Source organism: Enhydra lutris, unplaced genomic scaffold (assembly GCF_002288905.1).
Source record: "Enhydra lutris kenyoni isolate GAN:26980312 unplaced genomic scaffold, ASM228890v2 scaffoldscaffold9, whole genome shotgun sequence".
NCBI lineage: Eukaryota > Metazoa > Chordata > Mammalia > Carnivora > Mustelidae > Enhydra > Enhydra lutris.
The window spans coordinates 35,841,315-35,862,412 of record NW_019154093.1 but is presented as its reverse complement, the minus strand read 5'-3'; the positions used below and the strand labels follow the sequence as shown (position 1 = coordinate 35,862,412).

The 21,098-nt window shown below is 45.8% G+C and overlaps 1 protein-coding gene across 1 annotated transcript in view; it reads left to right on the top strand.

Moving 5' to 3' along the window:
- Positions 1-3,452: 3,452 nt before the first annotated feature.
- The window catches only part of LOC111142967 (G protein subunit gamma 12), a 130,451-nt gene continuing 112,805 nt past the window's right edge, over positions 3,453-21,098 (top strand). The window contains exon 1 of the mRNA XM_022496324.1: positions 3,453-3,561. The gene's annotated coding sequence lies outside the window, so the exon portion shown is untranslated. The remainder of the gene's footprint in view (positions 3,562-21,098) is intronic.

Here is a 21,098-nt window from a genome sequence, read left to right as displayed (position 1 = left end):
GTGGCTGTGTGTGGCGGGGGGGTAGGGAGAGAGAGGGAGATGGACAAGCAGACTCTGCACTGAGATGGAGCTCAAGGGCGGCTCGATCCCAGGACCCTGAGATCTTGACCTGAGGGAAACCAAGAGTCCAAGAGTCTGTCAAGTGAGCCACCCAGGTGCCCTATGAGAAAATCATGTCTTCTAAAAAAAATTAACTTCCATAGAATTGGAACCTTAGAGACCATTCTCTTACAATCTATTTTATTTTATTTTATTTTATTTTTTTACAATTGCCTTATTTAAAAATTTTTTTAAATTACTTTATTTTAAGGAGAAGCAAATGCCCAGTAGGTTTAAGTGCCCCAAATTCACACAGTTTGTTAGTGGCAAAGTCAGGACTTGATCCCAAAGGCTTCATCTCATAATGTATATTTTACATTACTACACTGCTACTCTTGGGCAATTGGTTCATTTATTTGTACTTATTTGTCTGTAGTGCCATTGGAGGGGTAGAAAATAATTGGGCCAGAATGTAAGGGAGGAAAAAAGAGGTTTTTTTGAAGGAGGGGTGCCTGGCTGGCTCAGTAGGTTGAGTGTGTGACTCCTAATCTCAGGGTCTTGAGTTCAAGCCCCATGGTGGGTGGAGCCTACTTAAAATTAAGGGGCACCTGGGTGCCACAGTTGGTTAAGCAACTGACTTTTGGTTTCTCAGGGTCATGAGATTGAGCCCCATGTTAGGCTCTGCACTCAGCGTGGAGTATGCTTGAGTTTCTCTCTCTGACTCCCTCTGCCCCTCCCTGCTGCACTCTCTCTCTCTCTCTCTCTCTAAAATAAATAAATAAATCTTTAAAAAAATTAAAAATTAAAAGTCTGAAGGGGAAAAATGGGAGATTAAATAGGCATATAGTACGAGAAAGGTGAAATGCAATAAAAAATTGTCCAGGGGCTGCCCAGAAGACCGAGGGTCAGGCCCTCCTGGGCTGGGCTGTGCATTCCTGTTATGACTGACTCTAAGCCCAAGTGAGATCTCAGAGATCATCTACCAGAGTGATACTATGGAATTTCTCCCAGATCCTCTGCTCAGCACTGACGCATCTGTTCCTGACCATTCCCAGCTGTGTCCATCAGCAGGCGTTGCCCTCAAGGAACTGCTCTGCCTATGGGTACACCTCTTCCCAGGAATGCCAGATGTGGAGAAGATTACAGAGGCCCACTTCCCAGGACTCAATCTGGTTTAATTCTGAAGAGCCACACAACTCCAGTACCCTCTGGGCTCTAGGCCCAGCTATAACCACATTGACAGGCAGCTTCTCCCTCTGCCCAATCCTGCCAACCTCACTTCCTTACAAGTGAGGTGTAACTTTTTAACTACTTGCCAATTAAACTTCAAGTAAGGTAACTCCATCTAAAACATCACCCGAATTAACACTTCAGGCATAGGCTCAGAATGGGACTAAAACCCCAACCTCCTGCCACATCATCTTATGAGCCTAAACCATTCTCAGCTGTTTCCCTCTTTTGATGGCTAAAGCTCCTGTTAACATACAACTTAACCTAAGCCCTCCTCCTACGAGGGACAGCCTCCCAAGCTGGGGGATGCCCACTACTAGTGTATTCTATAAGGTGATTATGCTTGCACAGGATGGGCTGGTTTTTTACTTTAACAGTTGTTATCTTAGCTGGGGATTTTCCAGAAGCAGACTTTGCGATGAGGACTCAAATGAAAGTGATTTTATTAACATCCAGACCAACTTCACTGATGTGACATCTTAGAGTCATGCACATCTGTGCAGAAACGTGGGACCCCATATACTTGGTCTAATACTCTGTTGTTGCCAGCTTGAAATTCTTGATAAGTTAGGAACATTTTTCTATATCTTGCATGGGGCCCTGCAAATCACATAGTTGGTCCTGATTAGAATAGGTTTCTAAGAAACACTGGTAGGGGATGTAGGACCTAGAGGGGTAAGAAGGGCAAGCAAAAGAATGTGATATCAAGCAAAATCCCAAAGCAGAAGGGAGGGAATTTGGCCCAGTCTCATAGGGAGCTCCGTAGACAGCAGAGAGCCACCCTGGAGTTGTCCCAACTGGAGGCTAAGGGACCAGGACGGCAGTATTTATACATGCATTCTCAATCACTGGTTAAAGGGTGGGGTGGGGCAGAGGAACACTAATTCCAGGCCCTTCTGGCTGTCTCTTGTATAGGCAAAACAAATCCGGCAGCTGAGCACGATACTCAATGAGATGCACGTGTCACTTACCACACTCCCACACTCCCAGGGCAAGGCATCCAATCACTGCCTCTACCTACAGTATGCCTTTTGCATCCTGGTGCAATGGTTTCACTGGGAACGATACCCGAGTAGGAGGTCGGGAGGAAAGTAAGAGTAAATATCATGCCCTATCTGTAGTCCTTGGCTGCAAACTTCCCTGGGCTTCACTTCCCTTCAGTTGGTGAAATTCAACACACAAACATCCTGCACCAGTGCCACCAGACTCCATTTCAAGCATGGACTCTACCCACACTGGTTCCAAGTGACCTACTTTGGCCTCACCTTCTCTTTTGTCTTCACCCTGTCAAACAAGAAAACAGATACCTGGGGATAAGTGAGAAGTCTGCTGAGTGGTAGGATTTCTTGTACATTTGCCTTTTTGACTCTTTCTGGACTTTTGGAGGGTGAGCGCCTCGTCTGATCATCTTTGTGTCTCTCCATCACCTTTAGCATGATGCTTAGCACGCAGCAAGTGCTCAGTGAATGTTCCTTGAATGACTGTATGAATAGTTCGAACTCTGTGTAAAGAGACTCTTCAGACTACCTGACCATGAATCCATTCAGAAAGGACCAACCAAATCCAATTAATTCGTTATGCAGAACTCTGCCAGGTATGGGGCATTTGGAAGTGCAAATTTCATGGGGGGAGAAGTGGAGAAGCTCCTGATGGGCGCATGCACTTCAAATTGAACAATCCGCAGTTCTATCTCCATTTTCTGGGAAACAAAATCTCCCCATGGCCCCAGGGCCCTTTAAATTTTACTGTGACTGTTTTCTTAAGAAATTCCTGGAGCAGAGCCTAATTTTTGTGTAGGGGGTTGGCAGCGCTCACACTCGCGGCCCAGGGGACGGGTGGCATAGGGGTTAGCGAGGCGTTCGCACGCGAAGGAAGCTTTGGAGGAGTCAGAGCTGCCGGGTGGAGGGTCCTGTGAAGTGGGGGGCCCCAGCGTTCTTGAACTCCAGGGCGTCCATGGGTTTGGGGAAGGGAAAATGGGGACGGCCAAGGCGGTCAGACGTTTGTGGAGCTCTACAGCTCCCGACCTCTCCCCTTTGGCAGGCGGGACACGACACGGATTCGGCGGCCTAAGCCCAGAACTGCCCGGGTGCCTGGGCGGGTGGGAGGGCCAGGGCCGGAGGAAGGAGTACGGGCCGCTGCCGCCCCGCCCGTCGGGCTGTCCGCCCCGCCTACCCCGAGCGAGGCGGAGCCGGCGCCGGGAGGAGCGGGAGGCGGAGGAGAGGTCGGAGCTGTCTCCAGGAGCCCTTAGAGACCGAGTCCCCGGCGGCGGCGGCGAGGGGAGCGCCCCGGCAGGCGAGTGGGCACGAGCGGCGAGCGCAGGTGGCGAGTCTGCTCCCTGCGGGCACAGGGACGCAGCGCGGGGCGTCGGCCGGCCAGTTCGGGGGCCGCCTCCGAGTTCCCGGTGTTAGGAAGCGAGATGGAGGGAGGAAGGAAGGAAGGAGGGAGGGAAGAGTGTCCCGGAGGGCGGGGACTGGTCGGGGCACTGGGCGCCGGAGAAGGGGATGGGGGAGGGAGGGCGAGGGACTCCGAGACCTGGAGGCGGACAGCTCGCTCGCCCTCGACGGGCGGCGGCCGGGGAAAGCGAGGGCCCTGTGGGGCTAGGGCTGGGGGCGCGGGCGCTGGGATGGGGGCGGGAGCGGCAGGAAAGGTCTAGTAGCTCGCCCGCGGCCCTGCGCCCCGCGCCCGTTTGGGGTTGGGAGGCTCCGGTGTGCCCAGCCCTTCCTTGCGATGATGCCAGGCTCTGGAGGCGGGCAGGCATCGGGGGCGACCGGGGCGCCACGCCCCTCTTCCCTACTTTCTTCCGCTCTTTCTTGGGACTAGCGGGCGGGCGAGCAGCCCTGGAACCCGCTCGCTGCTGGGTCTGGCGGGGAAGTAGCGGGTCAAAGAGGAGAGCCCAGGTCACACGTCCCGCGAGGGACCCCCAGCAGTGAATGGGCTCGAGACTGTATTTGCAGGTGGTATGGGGAGGTCGAGACTCAGACGAGAGTCTTGCTTGAATTTTTTTTTTTTAAAGCATTGTCGGGACCCTTATTACATGGATCAGGGTGACTTCCCCCCCTTCCCCCCCTTAATTTTAGCCAAGGCAGATCAATTAAAACTAATTTGAAAACACTTTAAAACACTGCCACGAAAGGCGTCTGACACTTGTCCCTCGCCTTATGTTTGTGTCTTGTAAACTTAAGCCATTCATAACTTGCACAGAAGAACTCGTTAAATCACCGCCGTGGAGTTAAACTTTGGACAGCCGGGAATCCAAGAGAAGAAACTGGTGAGGCCTTTTATCTCGTAGTCACCCTTGACCGGGCGTGGTTGTATACAAACAAGGTTATAGAGAAGGAAATGGGCAAAAACCGGAGAGAAGGGAGGTCCCCTGCGCCCACGTGTCGGGGCACGTTTAATGGCTGCTCTTAGTGGAAACAAACCGGGAATTTATTAGACCTTGTGGAGTTGGACAAACTTCACATGATTAGCTTCCTTCCCATCAGTTACTTCCTTTCCTCCCCTGCTGTCTTTGCGGACACTGTTTATATTTCCTGGGGCTGTTGTAGCTTCGTCTGAATGGACTGTCTATAATGAATCTTTTGGGTGTTGTCAGAGTCAGGGTCTGTGTCTGTGTGTTCGCTGCTTTAAAAGCGGAGTTCGGCTTTGTTTTTAAAGTGGTAGTCACCACACTGCACCATTGCTGGTGCTTCTCAGCTCTCCCTGTAAATCATGGCAGGATGGCGGCCCTCACCTAGGAGAACCAGGAAGGCAGGCAACGCAAGAATGATGGGGTTGGGTTTTACTATTGCCAAAACAATCTCATTCAAGTGAACAGCTATTTTTTTTTTTAAGGCTAAATTGTATGTATTAACAAAACCCTTTTTTCAATAAACAAACATGATTCACACACGTAATTTTTAAAAGTAATCAAACATTTTACAGACTCTTCAGTGATAAAAGGACTCTGGGATCAAATGTTTCGTCCCTTTGCTTCCCTAACGGTTAACTAGCACCATAAAGCCCTAGTTTAAGTCCAAAAAATAATGAGCAGTCTAACCACTACGTATTTAGAACTTATAAAAATGTGGTCGTATTTTTACTGTGTTTAACCCAGGTCATTCACTAGGCCTTGATCCCTGACAGCATTTGAATTTGTGTAGAAATACGTAAAAATGCGAAACTGTTTCACAAGAGAGTAAGATAATACCTTAAGTCTTTCTGTATAGCAAGCTCCAGTCTCATTCGAAAGATCAGCTCTCTAACAGTGAGATTGGTGGTGTTGGGCTGCTTCTTGTCCTCCCTTGTTGAAGGACATGGGTGGTTGTCAAGTTGTGATACCAGAGAGCTTCATAGCCAAAACACTTGAGGAAGTGGTTCCCTAATGCCAGATTAATTTTTTTTTTCTGTTGTAAACCTCTCTGAGACAAGAAATTAAAAACTTCAGATGTAGAATCACATTGTTCATTGTGGGATAAATGGTCAGATTTGTATAGGGTGTTTTTTGTTTTAAGTTTTGTATGTCAGTTTAAGCTTAATTTAGGGAGGTAAGTTGTGGAAGTCAGATTTTTCTGAGGCCTGATTTGGAAGAGAAGCCATTTTAACAGTGGTTTGAAGTATGAGTTTGGATGTGGATAGACCTGGATGGGAGTATTAGTTATTTAATCTTTTCAGCCTGATTGGTAAAATGTGGATGATAGTGGTCTCCTGTCTCAAGGATTATTATGAGAATATGTGAAACAATCTTTGTAAAGCACTTTGACGGCACTTAACACACAATTAATGTTCAACATGATTAGATATTTTACTTCTCTAGCTTAAGCTAGCAGCAGGCTATTGGATAAATTACAAGATAGCAGTTTAAGCCTTCTGGAAACGCTAGATAGAGCTATTTTAAATTCCAAAGAAGACACCTGATCCTATAGGTAGAGCTATCTACCTATCTATCTAAACATGTGTGCCATGTTTCTACCACAGTGGTATGAATAATTATGATTGATGGATCAATCGCTTTAATATGCTTTTAGTGCTGAAATTATAGTATTTTTAGAGCCAGGCAGTCAGAAACATTTCATTGATCATATTTTAAATTTAAAGAGAGTTTATATTTTTAAAAGTTGTGTTTATTAGCCTGGGTAGGAAATTAAACCAGGAACAGACATATTTATCTTTAACTAAGTATGATTTTTAATTAAAGTATGAAAAAATGTGACCCAAGGGTTTCCATTTATTTTCCATGTACTGATGTTCAATGCCAACAGATAAGCCATCAGAAACATTTAGGACTGATTGGGAGCATTTTGTAAACATTTTATTAAAGTGTTGTGACTAGTTGTAAACTTTTGTGAGAATGAGTGTTTAGCTGATTCAAGGACTCTCTTCATGACATTACTGAATCAACTGCAAAATTTAAAAAATGCTTCTCTCTTTAAGCCTAATTCTTTTAAGCACCTGTTGTTTCTTCCTTAATGCATATCAGGTACCTGTGATTGGACTGATTGGAATGGTAGTTCCTTTAATGCATGACTTCCTGTTTTACTGATTGCCCCAGAGAGATACAGAAATGGCACTTTATTTAAAAATTGTAAAGGGTACAGTGTTTTTTAAAAAATATAATTGTTTTTTAAATAATTGTAAAGGGTACCGTGTTATTATGAATTATTTCTTGCCTATGACATTATATGCTGAAGCAGTGAAGGACTTGATTGAATAAATTACCGAATCTTTTCACTCCTAGAACATCACAGCATAGTGCTGGATTCCTGTCTTATGCTTCTAGGTGTGTGAAAGTGTGGGCAAGTTGCTTCATATCTTTCTGCTTCCACAAGGTATTGTGAGGGATAAATGAGTTAATCTACCTAAAGCATTTAGAACAGTGACTGGCACATGGTCTCTGTTCATTAAATATTAATGTTAAATTATTCCTTCCTGAGATTTTTCTCTTTCTAAATGTTATATAATGAGCATGCATTACTTTTGTAACAAGGAAGACAACTATAGGAAATTTTAATGTTTCCCCTAAATCTCAAAAAGTTCAGTAATTTAAAAAGTCCTGCCAGACAATGCTTACAAAGTAAGAGAACATAACTAGACAATTATCATTGCATTTCTTAAATGTGAAATGGATTGCTACATTAATTTGTTCAACAAATTAATTCTAGATCTCAATCCCATTTTTCTTTTTCATTAGAAACTTAAAAAATAAAACACTAATCCATGAAGTTCTGTGTTATGGTAGGTTACATAGGGGAGGGCAGTGTGCACAGTTACAGTGCATTATTAACAATTATAGCTAGGTCAAAAAAATTTATGCAGATGAAGGAAATTCTAGAAGAAAATACAGACCACTGGATGGTGGGATTCTGGGGCTTTCCCTTTTTTGTATCCAGTTTCCCCAGTGAATGAAAAAAAAAAAAATATATATATATATATAGTCTCCTTGTGTAACAGTTACTCAGTAAAAACTCTGGCTTATTAGCTACAGATAGCAGGATTTTGTTTTAGAAAAAAATACTGGATGGCATAGCAGTTGAAGGTCCTTAAATGTCAAAACCTTCGTAGTGAGAAATGTTTAGCAGTAAAAGAGAGGCCCTTTCAGAAGTTTGTAGGTTTATCTTTTTTTTTTTTTCTTAAAGATTGATTTACTGGAGAGAGAGAAGAGAATGGGGGGTGGGAGGGACAGAGGGAAAGAAAATCCTGAAGCTACTCCCTGCTGAGTGCAGAGCCCAACGCAGGGCCGGTCCTGGATCCCAGAACCTGAGCTGGAAATCCAGAGTGGGCAGGCCACTTAACCGACTGAGCCACCCAGAGGCCTCTGGAGGTTCATCTTAAGAAATGTCTGGAATTAAGCTTTGCATACGGACCACATCTACCAAGCTTGACTTTATGGAAATGGTCACTTCTCAGGTCTAGATCCTGCATTGACAAGCTGCGTGCACACACCCCCTTCAGCTGTCAGGTCCTCCTCCACAGTCCCGAGGAAGACATCAGTGCACTCAGTTTAACAGGAAAGTTTGACAGGTTAAAAAAAAGTACTTCTAGTGCAAGTATGTGCTTCTATGTATTGAGCTGTTCCCTGTCCTGGGCCCCAATATAAGCCCTTCACATTTATAATCTCACTCAGTCCTCACAACAGTCCAGATGAGGAAGTTGGAGGTAGGGGGCCCTCAGGGGCAAGACCAGAACTGGACCCAGCGTGATTCCGACTCCACGTCCTGTGGACTGTGCAGGCTCTGCTGAAGCTGGCCTGGAGGTGTATCCCACGAAAGGGGCTGGGGGGGAAGGGAGTGGCGGTTCCATTTAGAAACTGTAGATCAAATTAAGAGAAAGATGGGTAGAGGACTCTTGAGGGGTGTGCTGACCCTGACCTGAGGAGAATTATCACTGCCTCTCCATCAGGCTTAGCCCTCTTCAATCAGAGAAGTCAAAGCTTCCAGGATTGCCTCAGAGACCCAGCAGGCATGAAGTGATCTGTGAAGTCGGCCTCTCCCAGAGAGGCCTTGAGAATACAGAGGAGGGAACTGGCCTGCTGTGTGCTGTTCTAGAACTGCCTAATACCAACCGGTCCTGCCCTCCCCACTGTGCCTCTCTCAGGAACAGCAGTGAGCAAGTGACTTGGATCTAGGGTAGAGTGGAGTGATTTGACTGAAGGTTACTTGTAGCTGGATTTTTCCATTTATTGCCTAGTCTTAAAAATCATTTCTAGTGTCACTTAAATGTTGGGTTTATCATGTCAGACTTTATGGGGTACCGTAAAAGTGCTTAGTGTGAGCGTCTGGTTGCTATCCTCTGACAAGAAGAGTTTCTGTCTTCTTTTAATGGGTCTGCATTTCAGAAGCTTACTGTATAATAAAAACCAGTGTGTTGCAGATGGGTTAAGACTTTTAATACTTTCAATTCTGCTGGAGAATTAGTAGCTAAAAGAAGAATTTCTTTTAGGTCTGCTTGTGAACCAGTTGCTAAGAATCTTTTGTAGTTTTTCACATTCGTTGATTATTAGCAGAGACTTGGCTTTCTTACAGAATAGGTGATCATTCTCCTTGCAGTCCATGTCATGTAACTGACACGGGACCCCCTTTGGTTGACCAAAGAGAGTCATGTAGGTTCTGGTTTAACTTGGGTGTCATCCTTATAAATGTTCACTGGTGTGGGCTATGAATCAACCATTACCTCTGTACTTGCATCTCTGTACAGGGAGTTCATCCTGAATGGCTGTGTGCAAACCGCACAAACCCCTTGGGGATGGAATCTTAACTTTACCGATAGAGAATAATCAGGCTTTTATTGAGCTGCAGATACTATGGGCCAAAATGTCCCAGAGCACTGAACCTTAAACCCTAGCTCTCACCAGGACCCTTTGACTAAGACCCCAAGCTTGTGCTGACCTCAATTTTTGTCTGCTTTTCACAGAAAAAATTATTACAGAGGAGCAACACAATTTATCTATCAACTTGGGCTAAATAAATCTAAGGACGGAAAGAGGAATCGAAATCCAAAAGCTGCTTGGATTTTATTGAGGCTCAGTGAGGACTTTGTTGCTGTAAAACCATCACACTGGGTTTATTCAACCTGAATCTCAGGCAAATTGGAAAGTGTTGAAGCCAGCCGACTTGATCCCTGTCCTGTACCCAGTCTACTGAAACCTTTTGAATTATTAGAGCGTGGCCTGCACGTGAGACCACGGGGTTTCGGGTGTATCATGTCATGATTGGCTGTTCAGACAAGTTGTCAGGGGAGAGTCGGATGCCTGGCCAAGTAGCAGAAGGATTGAATTGTGAGTTCTTGACAGGGCTGCCTTGAACTCTTGTACAGGTTGTTCACTGCACAAGAGTGCCTGGCCAAAGAAACAAGTAGGGGCTCAGATCTGCTCCAAAACCCCATGCCCTAGGCTAGAACTGACTCTTCCAGGAGGGAGGACTTCTTTCTGATGCCATTGAGTCCGCAAGGCTAGGTGCACTTGGAGGGGTTGCTTTCTTCTAACTCACACAAGGGCACAACGTGGCTGGCATAATTCTGCTTCTCACAGGCCTCTTCAACCACAATAAACTCAAGCTGCCATGAGCCGGCAGAGTCTGGCACATAGTAGGCGTTTAATAAGTGCCAGGGGAATGAAGCAATAAAATCACTCTCTGTAGTGTGTGTCCGTGAAGTGCCTGGGCCAGTGTTCTTTGTTTTTTAATCGAATCAGTAAAATTGATTGTATGTACTAGGAAATGCACGTTCAGGGGCACACATGCCCTGGGATGGGTTTCTTCCTCTTCCATTTGTCATTTCCTAAAAGGCAGGTAAAGACCAGTGCTTTGGGGCTGTTGACATTGTTTACTGTTAGTCGAACACCGGCAACATGCTCAGTGTTGCCTGATACATGCTGGGGTCCCTGCACCCCTTTTTTGGTCTGATGAATACATTGGTGACTCCTGGGAATGTGCAAAGGGATTTGTGTGGTTTATTGACCAGCCTGGGCCCTTCCTCTGGGACGGGGCTGAGCAGTGGCTACAGGAGCCTTTGGAACTGCCCTGTGAGCAACTACTTCTCATACGGAATGATTTTTCTAGCTATGGTAAGAGGAGGAGAGCCTTATTGCTAAAGCTACCAAAAACTAAGAAAGGGAGTTTGTCTGTGCCCCCTCAGTGCCAGCTGGCACTTCTTGCATACTTTCTCTTTTGAGTTGATCTTTTAGAAAGCCTACTCTCAGAATTAACTTCCTCTTCCTGGCGGCTCTGTGGAGAGGCAATCACACAGCAGGTAGGACCAGTCACGTTGGATTGATCAAACTGCTAAGACAGGGGTTCTGAGGATAGGGGCGCTGGTTTGTACTTAGGACTTTGGCCCTCCGCACCTTCATGCAGGGATGGCAGAACATACGGGGCAAGGAAAGCTCACAGGTACAGAAACCTAAATGCCTGTTGCATTTTATCTTGGTTAAGTGCAGCTTTCTTCAGGCAAACTCAGATTCCCAAAGCAGAAATAGCAGGATTCCCTACTGAATTTCTTGAAATAGCAGATTCACCTATTGCATTTATACTTATGGTTTGATTTTACAAAATGCCAGGAAGCTCAACTTTTCAGGACTATCTCTCTGTTGAATTAAGTGGAATATCCTGGTACATGCTTTGCCCTCTTTTTTTTTTTTTTTTTTTTTTTACATAAATATCTGATGAGCAGCATGCTTCAGCCATTCCTGTCCAAATTGAGAAAGCAAATAAATGCCCCTGGCATGTTGCCTGGGAGGTAATCTTAGCGTTTCTGTCTTTGCCTCCCATTTGCCTGCAGGTCTCTGACTTTCTTCTGGCTGCAGTAAAAGTCAGGGGCCTCAGGGATGCCCTGCACCCTGCCCAGCAGGTGATGTAGAACCGGGCAGAGATCGAGCTCTCCAGCCTCACTGGGCTCACCTGAGCTCTGGACTGAGGTTTCGCACATTCATGGATGTCTCTGTGAGAACTCACCCGCCTCTGTGCAGATCTCCCAGACCCCTTCTGAGCCGAACCCCTCCTTAGACGGGCGACTTCCAGGCTGGTCCTGTCCTCTTCTTCATACTCCCGTGAAAAATGGCTGTACAACCTCTTCAGTTTTGTTTTGTTCAGTGAGCTTTACACCCAGTGTGGAGCTTGAGCCCATGATTGTGAGATCAGGAGTCACATGCTCTACTGACCGAGCCAGCCAGGCGCCCCTCTTCATTTTTTTAATAGGTCCTGTATTTATATTATGTGGTCCCCCAAGCCCTCATCATATGTAAAGGTAAACCCAGAGAAACCTTGCTCCACCCCTTCCCCATCTAAGTCTTTCCCACACTCTACAGGGTGCAACTGGTAAATGTAGCAAATAATATATGTGTGTGCGCGCGCGCCCGCGTGTGGGTGTGTGTAGTAGTAGTAGTAGGTCCTGGAGATCTCCATCAGCACACGGAGATCTCTGTCTCCAGCTGTACATTATTTTGTCACTCCGTGGGTGCACCATAGTTTATTCAACCAATCCCCTTTGCCAGACTTCCGGATTGTTGCCAGTCTTTTGCTGTTACAAACAGGGCTGCAACAAACAAAGGTGTAATAGGTCCTTTTGCCTTTGTGCAGCTGTACCTACAGGACCGATACCCAGAAGTGAGACTGCCGAATCAAAGAAGGGTTGACTCGTTTTGCCTTCTTACTGGCAAATGCACTGGATGGCTTTATCCCCCACAGCCCCACCAGCAAGAAGTGTGTCAGCTCTTTCTATTTTTGCTAATCTGGTTGGGGAGAAACAGTAACGTGGAGTTGTTTAAGTTCTTCAAACAATGAGTGAAGTGGAGGTTTGGGGCCATTCGTGCCTTTCTCCGTGTGTGCTCTCTGAGCCTGTCCATCCTTCTGTGGGCATTTATTGACCTTTCCTCTGGAAACAAGCCTTTTGCCTACATTGCTGTCAGAATCTCTTAAATACAGACATAAGAATGCGGTGGCTCTTTTGGGCCTCAGGGTAGAGGGGGCTGCCAAATTGTTAGTGCAAAATTGAGAGAAGTGGAAAGTAGGGTTTTATGCCAGTTGCTAATGTCTGATTTATAAATAGTTTTGGGCTAATGGTATTATTAAACTGGGGCTTCTCCAAAACCATAATGAGGATGATCTTCTAGTCTAGAATTTCTCCCTCTCAAACAAAAACAAGAGAAGAGATTGAGAACGTATAAATTCCAGTGGCATTTCCTGCGAGATCTTTTAGGAAATCTAGAGGTTTCTGTTGATGTGTATCTCCTGAAAGGCTCTACGTGCTGCATTTTTTGTTTGTTTGTTTACCCACTGAATTGGGCTCCTGTTCTCCGTTTGACTTCAGCATCAGGGAGCTGTTCTATTCTGTGGCCAGAGTGAAAGAGAGGAAAGAAAAAGTGCAATGTGAGTAGACCAGTCGGGGTTCAGGATTCAACAAGAGGTGTGGGACTGGAGTTGCCCAGAATCGTCTTTCTTCTTGACAGGCTCTTTCTGTCAGCTCTGGGAAGGATAGGTTCACATAAAAATAATTTTCATCTTTTTAAAAATGAAATCCGTCAAAAGAGAGAGAAATTGTGGTTTAGCAAAAAAGATGACTGGTTTTTTTGGTTTGCTTTTAGAAATTCATATGAGGCAGTCCTGTATAAAGTTAGCCTATAGCTCTATCAAAAAAAAAAAAAAAAAAAAAAGAAGAAGAAGAAGAAAAAAAAAAGAAAAGAAAAGCTAAACCAACCCCACATCAGCGACAAACTGTCCTTCCTGGAGCTTGCACATGTAGTAGAGGCCCATCAAAGCTCAGAAAGGAGGACCTGATGTTCCAGGGCCCAGTGACCCCTTTCCACTGTCTGAATGTGTCGATGATCCTAATTTATGAAGGAGGCTTTTCAGTTCTCTGGATGCTTTTTAGTTCTCCTTTTACTACTTCTTTCTGTTGCTATAGTGTTGGCTTCCCCCACTGCAGTATCAGCTCATAGACAGGCTCTTGGTCTGCTGTTCTGTCCCCAGTACCTAGAAGGTTGCCTAGTACCTTGAGGTGCTCCATCCACGGTAGGTGAATAAATGCTGGAGGGTAGGTAACTTCTGGACCTGGCTGGGTCTTGGCAGTCACCCGCATGCGATAGGGATGCCTGTCAGACGTGGGCCTGGCATGGGGGGCATGTCATGTTAGCTATTCCTGGCCTGGTCTTTCAGCAGGATTTTCACCATCAGGTGCTCTCTGATAGTATGCGTGATGGTTTAGGGCTCAGGCTTGTGGTTTGAATCATCTGGACAAGTCACCTGACTTCTTAGAGTCTCTGTTTGCCTATTTGCAACATAGAGATAATAACAACAAATTCAAGAGGCCATCAGTTATGGGACATGCCATTATTCTGTGTGCCAATAAGAAAAATATTGCTGTTGATTCAACTCTAACCCACGGCAACCCTCATCAGCCTTAAGACTTTATTAGTTTTCTATGGCTGTCAATAATAGAGTACTACAAATTTAACAGCTTAAAACAGCACATGCGTATTACCTCACAGTTCTGTAGATCAAAAGTTGCATGGGTTTGGTTGGTTGCTCTGGGCTTTACAAGTCCTACATCTTAGTGGGGGCTCTGGGAAGGATCCATTCGTAAGATCATTGAGGTTGTTGGTAGACTCCAGTTCCTGGCAGTTGTCAGGCTAAGGTCCCAGCCTTGTTCCTGGTTGTCTGCTGGGGGCCACCCTCAGCTCTTAGAGACCTCTCTCTGGTCCTTGTACTTGGACCCTACATCTCAGAACCAACAACAAGTCCTTCTCATGCCTGAAATCTCTTTAAGGTCTCCTTCTGCTGTCTTTGCTTCCAGCCAGAGAAAGTTCTGTTTTTAAGGGATCATTTGATTCATTTGGGTCTACTTGGATAATCCAGACTGTACCCCCTCCCCATATTAAGGTTTGTAACCTTAATTATAGCTGTGCGGTCTCTTTTGCCATGTAATATAATATAGTCACAGGTTCCAGGAATTAGGACATAGGCAGCTCTGGGAGACCATTTTCCCTACTCAAAGAGTCATCCCAGTATCCGGGATATGAATAGAATATGCTTCTTAGAATTAATGAAATACTATCTTTAGCTTAGGACTAAAGGAGCTATTGATGTATATAAACATTCAGTGTGTTAATAGTAAGTGCTCAGGTATTAAGGATTGTTATTATAATTAATATCAGGATCATACTGCTCGCATTAAACCTATTATCTTTAATTTCGGTGGAAGTCATTCACAGTTAAGTGCATTTGGCGCTGATTGGGAGGAAATAGTGTTCCAGCAGTTAATTTGATGACCATGAGGCTGTGCTAGCTAGGAGCTTTGCATACACCTATTCTCACCTTGAAGTAGCCTTCTGAGGTAGGTGATACCAGCGACCTTTACAGGTGAGGAAGCAAGTTCAGAGAGGTTGAATATTGCTTAAGAGCTAGTAGTAGTGGCATCTTGCTTGGGCTGAAGTCAGTGCTCTCCATGGTACCATGTTACCTGTCCCGAAGTCCCTGGTGGTACCGTGTGGAAAGTGCAGCGGGGAGTGGTGTCCACCAGGTTTAGGGGCTGGAGGGATAGACATTGCCCTGTGACATGTCTGTCTTGTACTCAGATGTTTCTTGGTTATTAATGTTTTAGATTATTGAGGTCCTGTCTCTTCATCCTTTTTACGGTTTTTAATAAGGACAAAAATGATCCTTTCTCATTCAACTGGTGTCTGTCATTTAGCTACTCTGGGGATACAGTGGTAAACAATACTGTGATTTCTAATGAGAAGTATATACATGGTTCATCCCTTTCCTAAAACTCTCGGAATTTTTTAAGTCAGGGGAGTGCTAAACATTCTTTTGTTATGTTAATGAGGTGGCTTTTGAGCCCCACCGGAGGGTGGGGGCTGGTTACCAGGGGAACTAACCTCTTGGTTAGAAAATTGGAACTTTCAGTCCCACCCCTCTGACCTCCCAGGAGGGGAGAAGGGCTGGAGTTTGAATGGGTCACCAGTGGTCAGTGATTTAATCAATTGTGTCTATGTAATGAAGCCACCATAAAAACCCCGAAAAGAGGAGGTTAGGAAAAGCTTCTGGTTGGCAAACGCCTGGAGATGCAGGGCATGGAGCACACGCCTGGGGAGCTCAGCGCCCTTTCCCCACACCTTTCTCTATGCATCTCTTCCATCCTGAGAGATAGCCTTGTGCAATGGACCAGGAATGTAGTAAATAAAATGAGTTGAGTTCTGTGAGCAACCTTACAAATGAACCAAACACAAGGGAAATGTCATGGAAACCTTGGATCTATAGTCTGTGTTTCAGAAATGCAGGTGCTACTTGGGCTTGAGACTTGGGTCTGAAGGGGCCGGCAGTCTTGTAGGACTGAACCCTTAACCAGTGGAATCTAGTGCTGTCTCTCCAGGTACATAGTGTCAGAATTGAGTTGAGTTGTGGGACACCCAGCTGGTGTTGAGAATTGCTTTGTGGTGTGGCTCTCCCTTCTCCCCCTATCAACTGGAATTGGTGACTGGAACCCTTTTACATACTCTGTGTGATTTTCAAAAGGGAGATGCGTTTACCATTGGCAAATTTCTGTTTTTTAAACTATTTTAAGTGCAAGCAGGACAAAGGGGAAAAGAGAGAAGGAGTAAAAGAGAAGGTTCAGCAGACCTGGAGTCTAAGTAGTAGCTACCTGAATTCAATGAACTATCCTAAGATCACCATCTCTAGAATTTTCCCCAAGATGTACCTGCAGATTGTCTTTATCTTAGGCTCTTAAAATTCACGTAGACATTGTTGAAAACCAGTATTACCATTTTCCCCTCAAAACCTGCTTTTCTTCCTGCCTTCTCTAACCTGGGTCAAGACGTCTCCGCCCAGAATGCCAGGCTCCTAACCAAGCCACTTGGAACCCCTCTCTCTTCCTTGCCCACCTGCCACTCGGTTTCCCCACCAATGCGTGCCACATCCGCTTCCGAACCAGCCCACAGGCCTGCTTTTTCCCTGCACTCTCTCACCTGGGTGCCTGCCATGGCTTCCAAACCGACCTTGACCCTTCACACTGCCACCAGGGTGATTTTTCTAAAACTTCCATATGAATACGTCACTTCCTGTCTTGCAGCCTCCCAAAGGCATCCCAGTCTAGTGGTTGAGGGCTCATATTGTCCAGGTTCAAGGCCTTCCTACGAGTTCTGGAATCATAGAAGATTTTTCTATTTGCTGTGTGTCTCCATCTCCCCATCTCTAAAATGGGAGTGATAATCGCACCTACCACACTGATAGGTTGTGGGATTGAAATGAGTTAATATGTGTGGAGCACAAAGCCCTCAGTGAACATTGTTCTCCCCCAGTGTTTGAAAGCAGGACTGGAGCTCACCTTTCCTGCTGCTCCCGCCTGCCCCCCCCCACCCCCCCACCAGGGCCCTGCAGAGCTGGGACTACAGACAGCGGAGCTCTTTGCTGACAAGCTGTAGCTAGGGAAGCTCACGTGTGAAAAGTACATGTTTGGACATTTGCATAGCAGTTTGACAGTCACTTTACATCTCTTGAATCTAATAAAAAGTTGGACTTGCATTTTATATTTCATTTTTCTAGCAGTTGACTTTTTAGTGCATTTTATCCAAGTGTGGGTCCACGTTGAATTGGAAAGAAAACCGAAAGAGCTGATCTCTTTCCACGGATAATTTGAGAAGCACATCTGTGTTCCCACGGGCCCTCTGCAGGTGATTCACTCACACTGGCTAGGTTACCTTTACTAGGTGTGTAGTCTTAAATCTCTCTGAATGTTTTCCCATTGTTTCCTCGGCCAAGAGTTGATCACGCGTTTCTCAAGTGCCAGTCTCTGGGGACAGAAGGACGAAGAAGGTACCGCCTCTACTTTTGAAAAAGTGTCGCTCACGCTACCCAGTAAATTCCTGCCTGTCTTTTGAAACCTAGCACAGTTTCATTGTTTCGTGCATTAAGAAAACGCTTTTTACATACCAGCAGTTTACGAGGCACTTGCTATACTCTTTTCCTGCCCTTGAGGACCATAAGCTAATGGGGGTGATAGACACAGAAGAAAAAGATAGCGGCATCAGATAGGAGTTCCATAGCAATGCGAGTTGAGAAGTGTGAAAGGACAGAGAAGGGGGTGCCTGGCTTCCTTGGCCCGGGTAAGGGGGCATGGGGAAGTCAGCGTGGTTTCACAGTTAAAGTAGATACACTGTCATTGAAAGCTGAAGATCCAGGTCTTGAGGTCAGGTCCGGTGCCAAAGCTGAACTCTGCCACTCACTAGTCATGTGACCTTGAGTGACTACCTCTTGGTCTCAGCTTACTCTAACCATACCATGGGCAAGGTGGCTTATAAATGACAAGTATAGGGGCGCCTGGGTGGCTCAGTGGGTTGGGCCTCTGCTTTCAGCGCGGGTCATAGTCTCAGGGTCCTGGGATCGAGCCCCACATTAGGCTCTCTGCTCAGCGGGGAGCCTGCTTCCCCCTCTCTCTCTCTCTGCCTGCCTCTCTGCCTACTTGTGATCTCTGTTTGTCAAGTAAATAAATAAAATCTTTTAAAAAATAAATGACAAGTATATTCTTCTCAGTTCTGAAGACTGAGAAGGCCAAGATTTAGACACTGGCCTTAATGTTCAATGTCTGATGAGTGCCTACTTCCTGGTTCATAGACAGCTGTCTTCTCACTGACCCCTCACAAGATGGGAGGTGGGGACCTCTCTTTCAGAGAGCACTGAATCCCATTCTTGAAGCCTCCACCTTTGTGACCCCGTCACCTCCCCCAAGGTGCCACCTCCAGTTACCATCGCATTGGGTTTAGGATCTCAGTGTGAGTTTTGAGGGGACGCACACATTCAGATCATAACACATTCTGAACTTTCGACTCCTCCTCTGTAAAGTGAGGGCAACAGTTCCCGTCTACCTTACAAGGATTTTTGGAGGCTTCCCTGAAGGCTTCCCAGCTCTCAGAAGAGCTGCCATAGACAACTCCCTCAATGTTAGATGCTGTTACTCTTGTCACTCACCTCTTTGCTCTCTTCTCTGCCTGCCTCTCCGGACAAATTTTTTCTTGTCTGGATTTCCAGAGGCATACTGTTAAACTAATTTCAACATTGAAATATGCAGCAACACCTGTCAGAGACAGGCAGTCAGTCTGGTGTATGCACGACTAAATGTTTAGAGAATTTACATTGTATTCAAATGGAATTCTGAGCATGTCTTTTCAGAAGGGTTTGTGAGGAGTCTGGTTGTTATGGACTGAATGTTTATGTCTCCTCCCAAATCCCAGTGTTGAAATCCTAACCCCCAAAATAATGGTATTAGGAGGTGAGGCCTTTGGGAAGTGATTAGGTAACGGGGGCAGAGCTCTCTTGAATAAGATTAGCTGTCTCACCTCACCACCACGAGAGGACACAGTGATGAGATGGCCATTTTTGAACCTCACCAAATATGCTGGCAACCTTGACCTTGGACTTCCAGCCTGAATGACAGAGAAGTAAATGTTTGTTGTTTAAGCTACCCAGTCTATAGTATTTTTGTTACAACAGCCCAAATGGACTAATACACTGTCAAACATTAATTCCCTCTTTATAGACGGGAAAACTGAGGCTCTTTCTATAATGTTGCTATTACTTGCCCTAGGTCATGGAGCTAGCTAAGGGAGGAGGTGAGATGAGAACCCCACGCCTGTTGTTTCCCCCACTTTGTGCAGCCTTCTCAAGTCTACCGTGTGGGCTGGGGGTCTGTCTGGGTACTGGCCAGGCTCAGAACTGCTTATCACCAGGCCCCTCCTGTACCAGGATGGCTAAGTGGGCAGGAACTAAGCCTGGAGACCCTGAGGACACCCTCCTTCCCCACCTGCCTGGCTAGCTGATGCCTCACTGGTATTTATGGGTCACACTCTCCAGAGCGAGGGCCCCCCTGGAAAGCTGATGTGGAGGGTGAGGGACTGAGGTGGTCTGAGCTGGAGGCAGGAGACTGCAGGAGGATGGAAGCAGGAGCAGGGGCCTTGCCTAGGAGTGAGTAATTTGTAAGGAAGGCCAGAGAGTTGAGAAGGACGTCAGTTGAGAAGGACGAGCCCAGCAAAGTCAGGCAGTTGGAGACTTAGGAAAGGTCTCGGAAGGATATCCCCATGGCAGCGAAGCTGGTGTTTCGACTCTTTTCCCCTCTCCATAAACATCTTAATGTACTTTTCTTCTCACCTTCTTTGAAGGGGGTACCCTTTATACTCTGCTCTGCTCAGGAATATATTCTGTGCTCCAATCTCCTAGACCGGGTTGTAATCTTTATTATGGAGGCAGGGCAAAGGGATGAAGTCACACCAAGTTCTGACCCTGAACTTTTATCTTGAGAAAAGTTTAAAATTTAGGATTATAGCTTATCTTTAAATAGCTTTATCTTTTCTTTTTTCTTGTTTGTTAGAAAAAAAGAAAAAAAATTCTCAAAGGGAATAGGATGTGGTGGCTTAGGCAGCCTCGACAGAGAAGAGACTGGGGTAGTGACTCGGGAGCTTGTCTGTATGTTAGAATCAGCTGGGGAGGATTTTGACAATCACAAAGCCCTGGCTACACCCAGACCCGGCAGGTCAGCCTGTCTTGCCTCGAGGCCCAGAGGATGGTGGAAAGCTCCCAGGTAGGTCCAGCACACAGGCAAGGGTGGGGAGCGCCAGGAGGGTGGCCTTCTTGATGCCTGAGTTAACGCTCAGTCTGCAGTGCGGGTAATTGACACGATGGGGAAGTGGTGATGTGACCATCTATGAGTCTTAAGAGACTCTGCCTCATCTTCCTCATCTCCTTATGGAGCAGCCTTTGAGCACACATCCTCTCTGGGCATCCCCTTCCTTGAAACACACGGAGCTCTCTATCCTTGAGCTATCGAAGCCATCCCTTAAAAAGCAAAAATCTTTTCCAACATATGAAGAAATTACTGGTGTGTTCCATTAGGTAAAGATAAAAAGGAGTATCCTTGAAGGGTGCATGTCACTGTTCCCACTTTGACAGTCACCCACAGGGTAACAGCACAGGTGCATGGTGCCAAAGGGGTCTTGACCAAGACCTTTCTATCTCTCTGGCAAGTCACACCCTCTCCTGGCTGTTTTCTTAAGAAGGCTGAAGCCTGGCATTTGTGACGTCGGTGTTACTCACACCCAGGCTCACTGTATGGAGCCCAAGAGCAAATGGTTGTTTTTGAGGGGCATACATAGGCTCTAGAATTTTAACTAGAAATGGCTTTAGTGGTCAGCATAAGTTTTGTTTTATGTCCAGTAGCACGTTTTAATTTTTATCAGGGAAAGGAAAAATGGTGAAAGAAGGTGACCTGTGAAATTTAAATTCATAGAAATGATTTGTGGGTTTGTTTTGCTGGATACAAACACAGTTTTGTTTTGTTTGAGAGGGTTGGGATTGAATGTCCATTCCATGTAG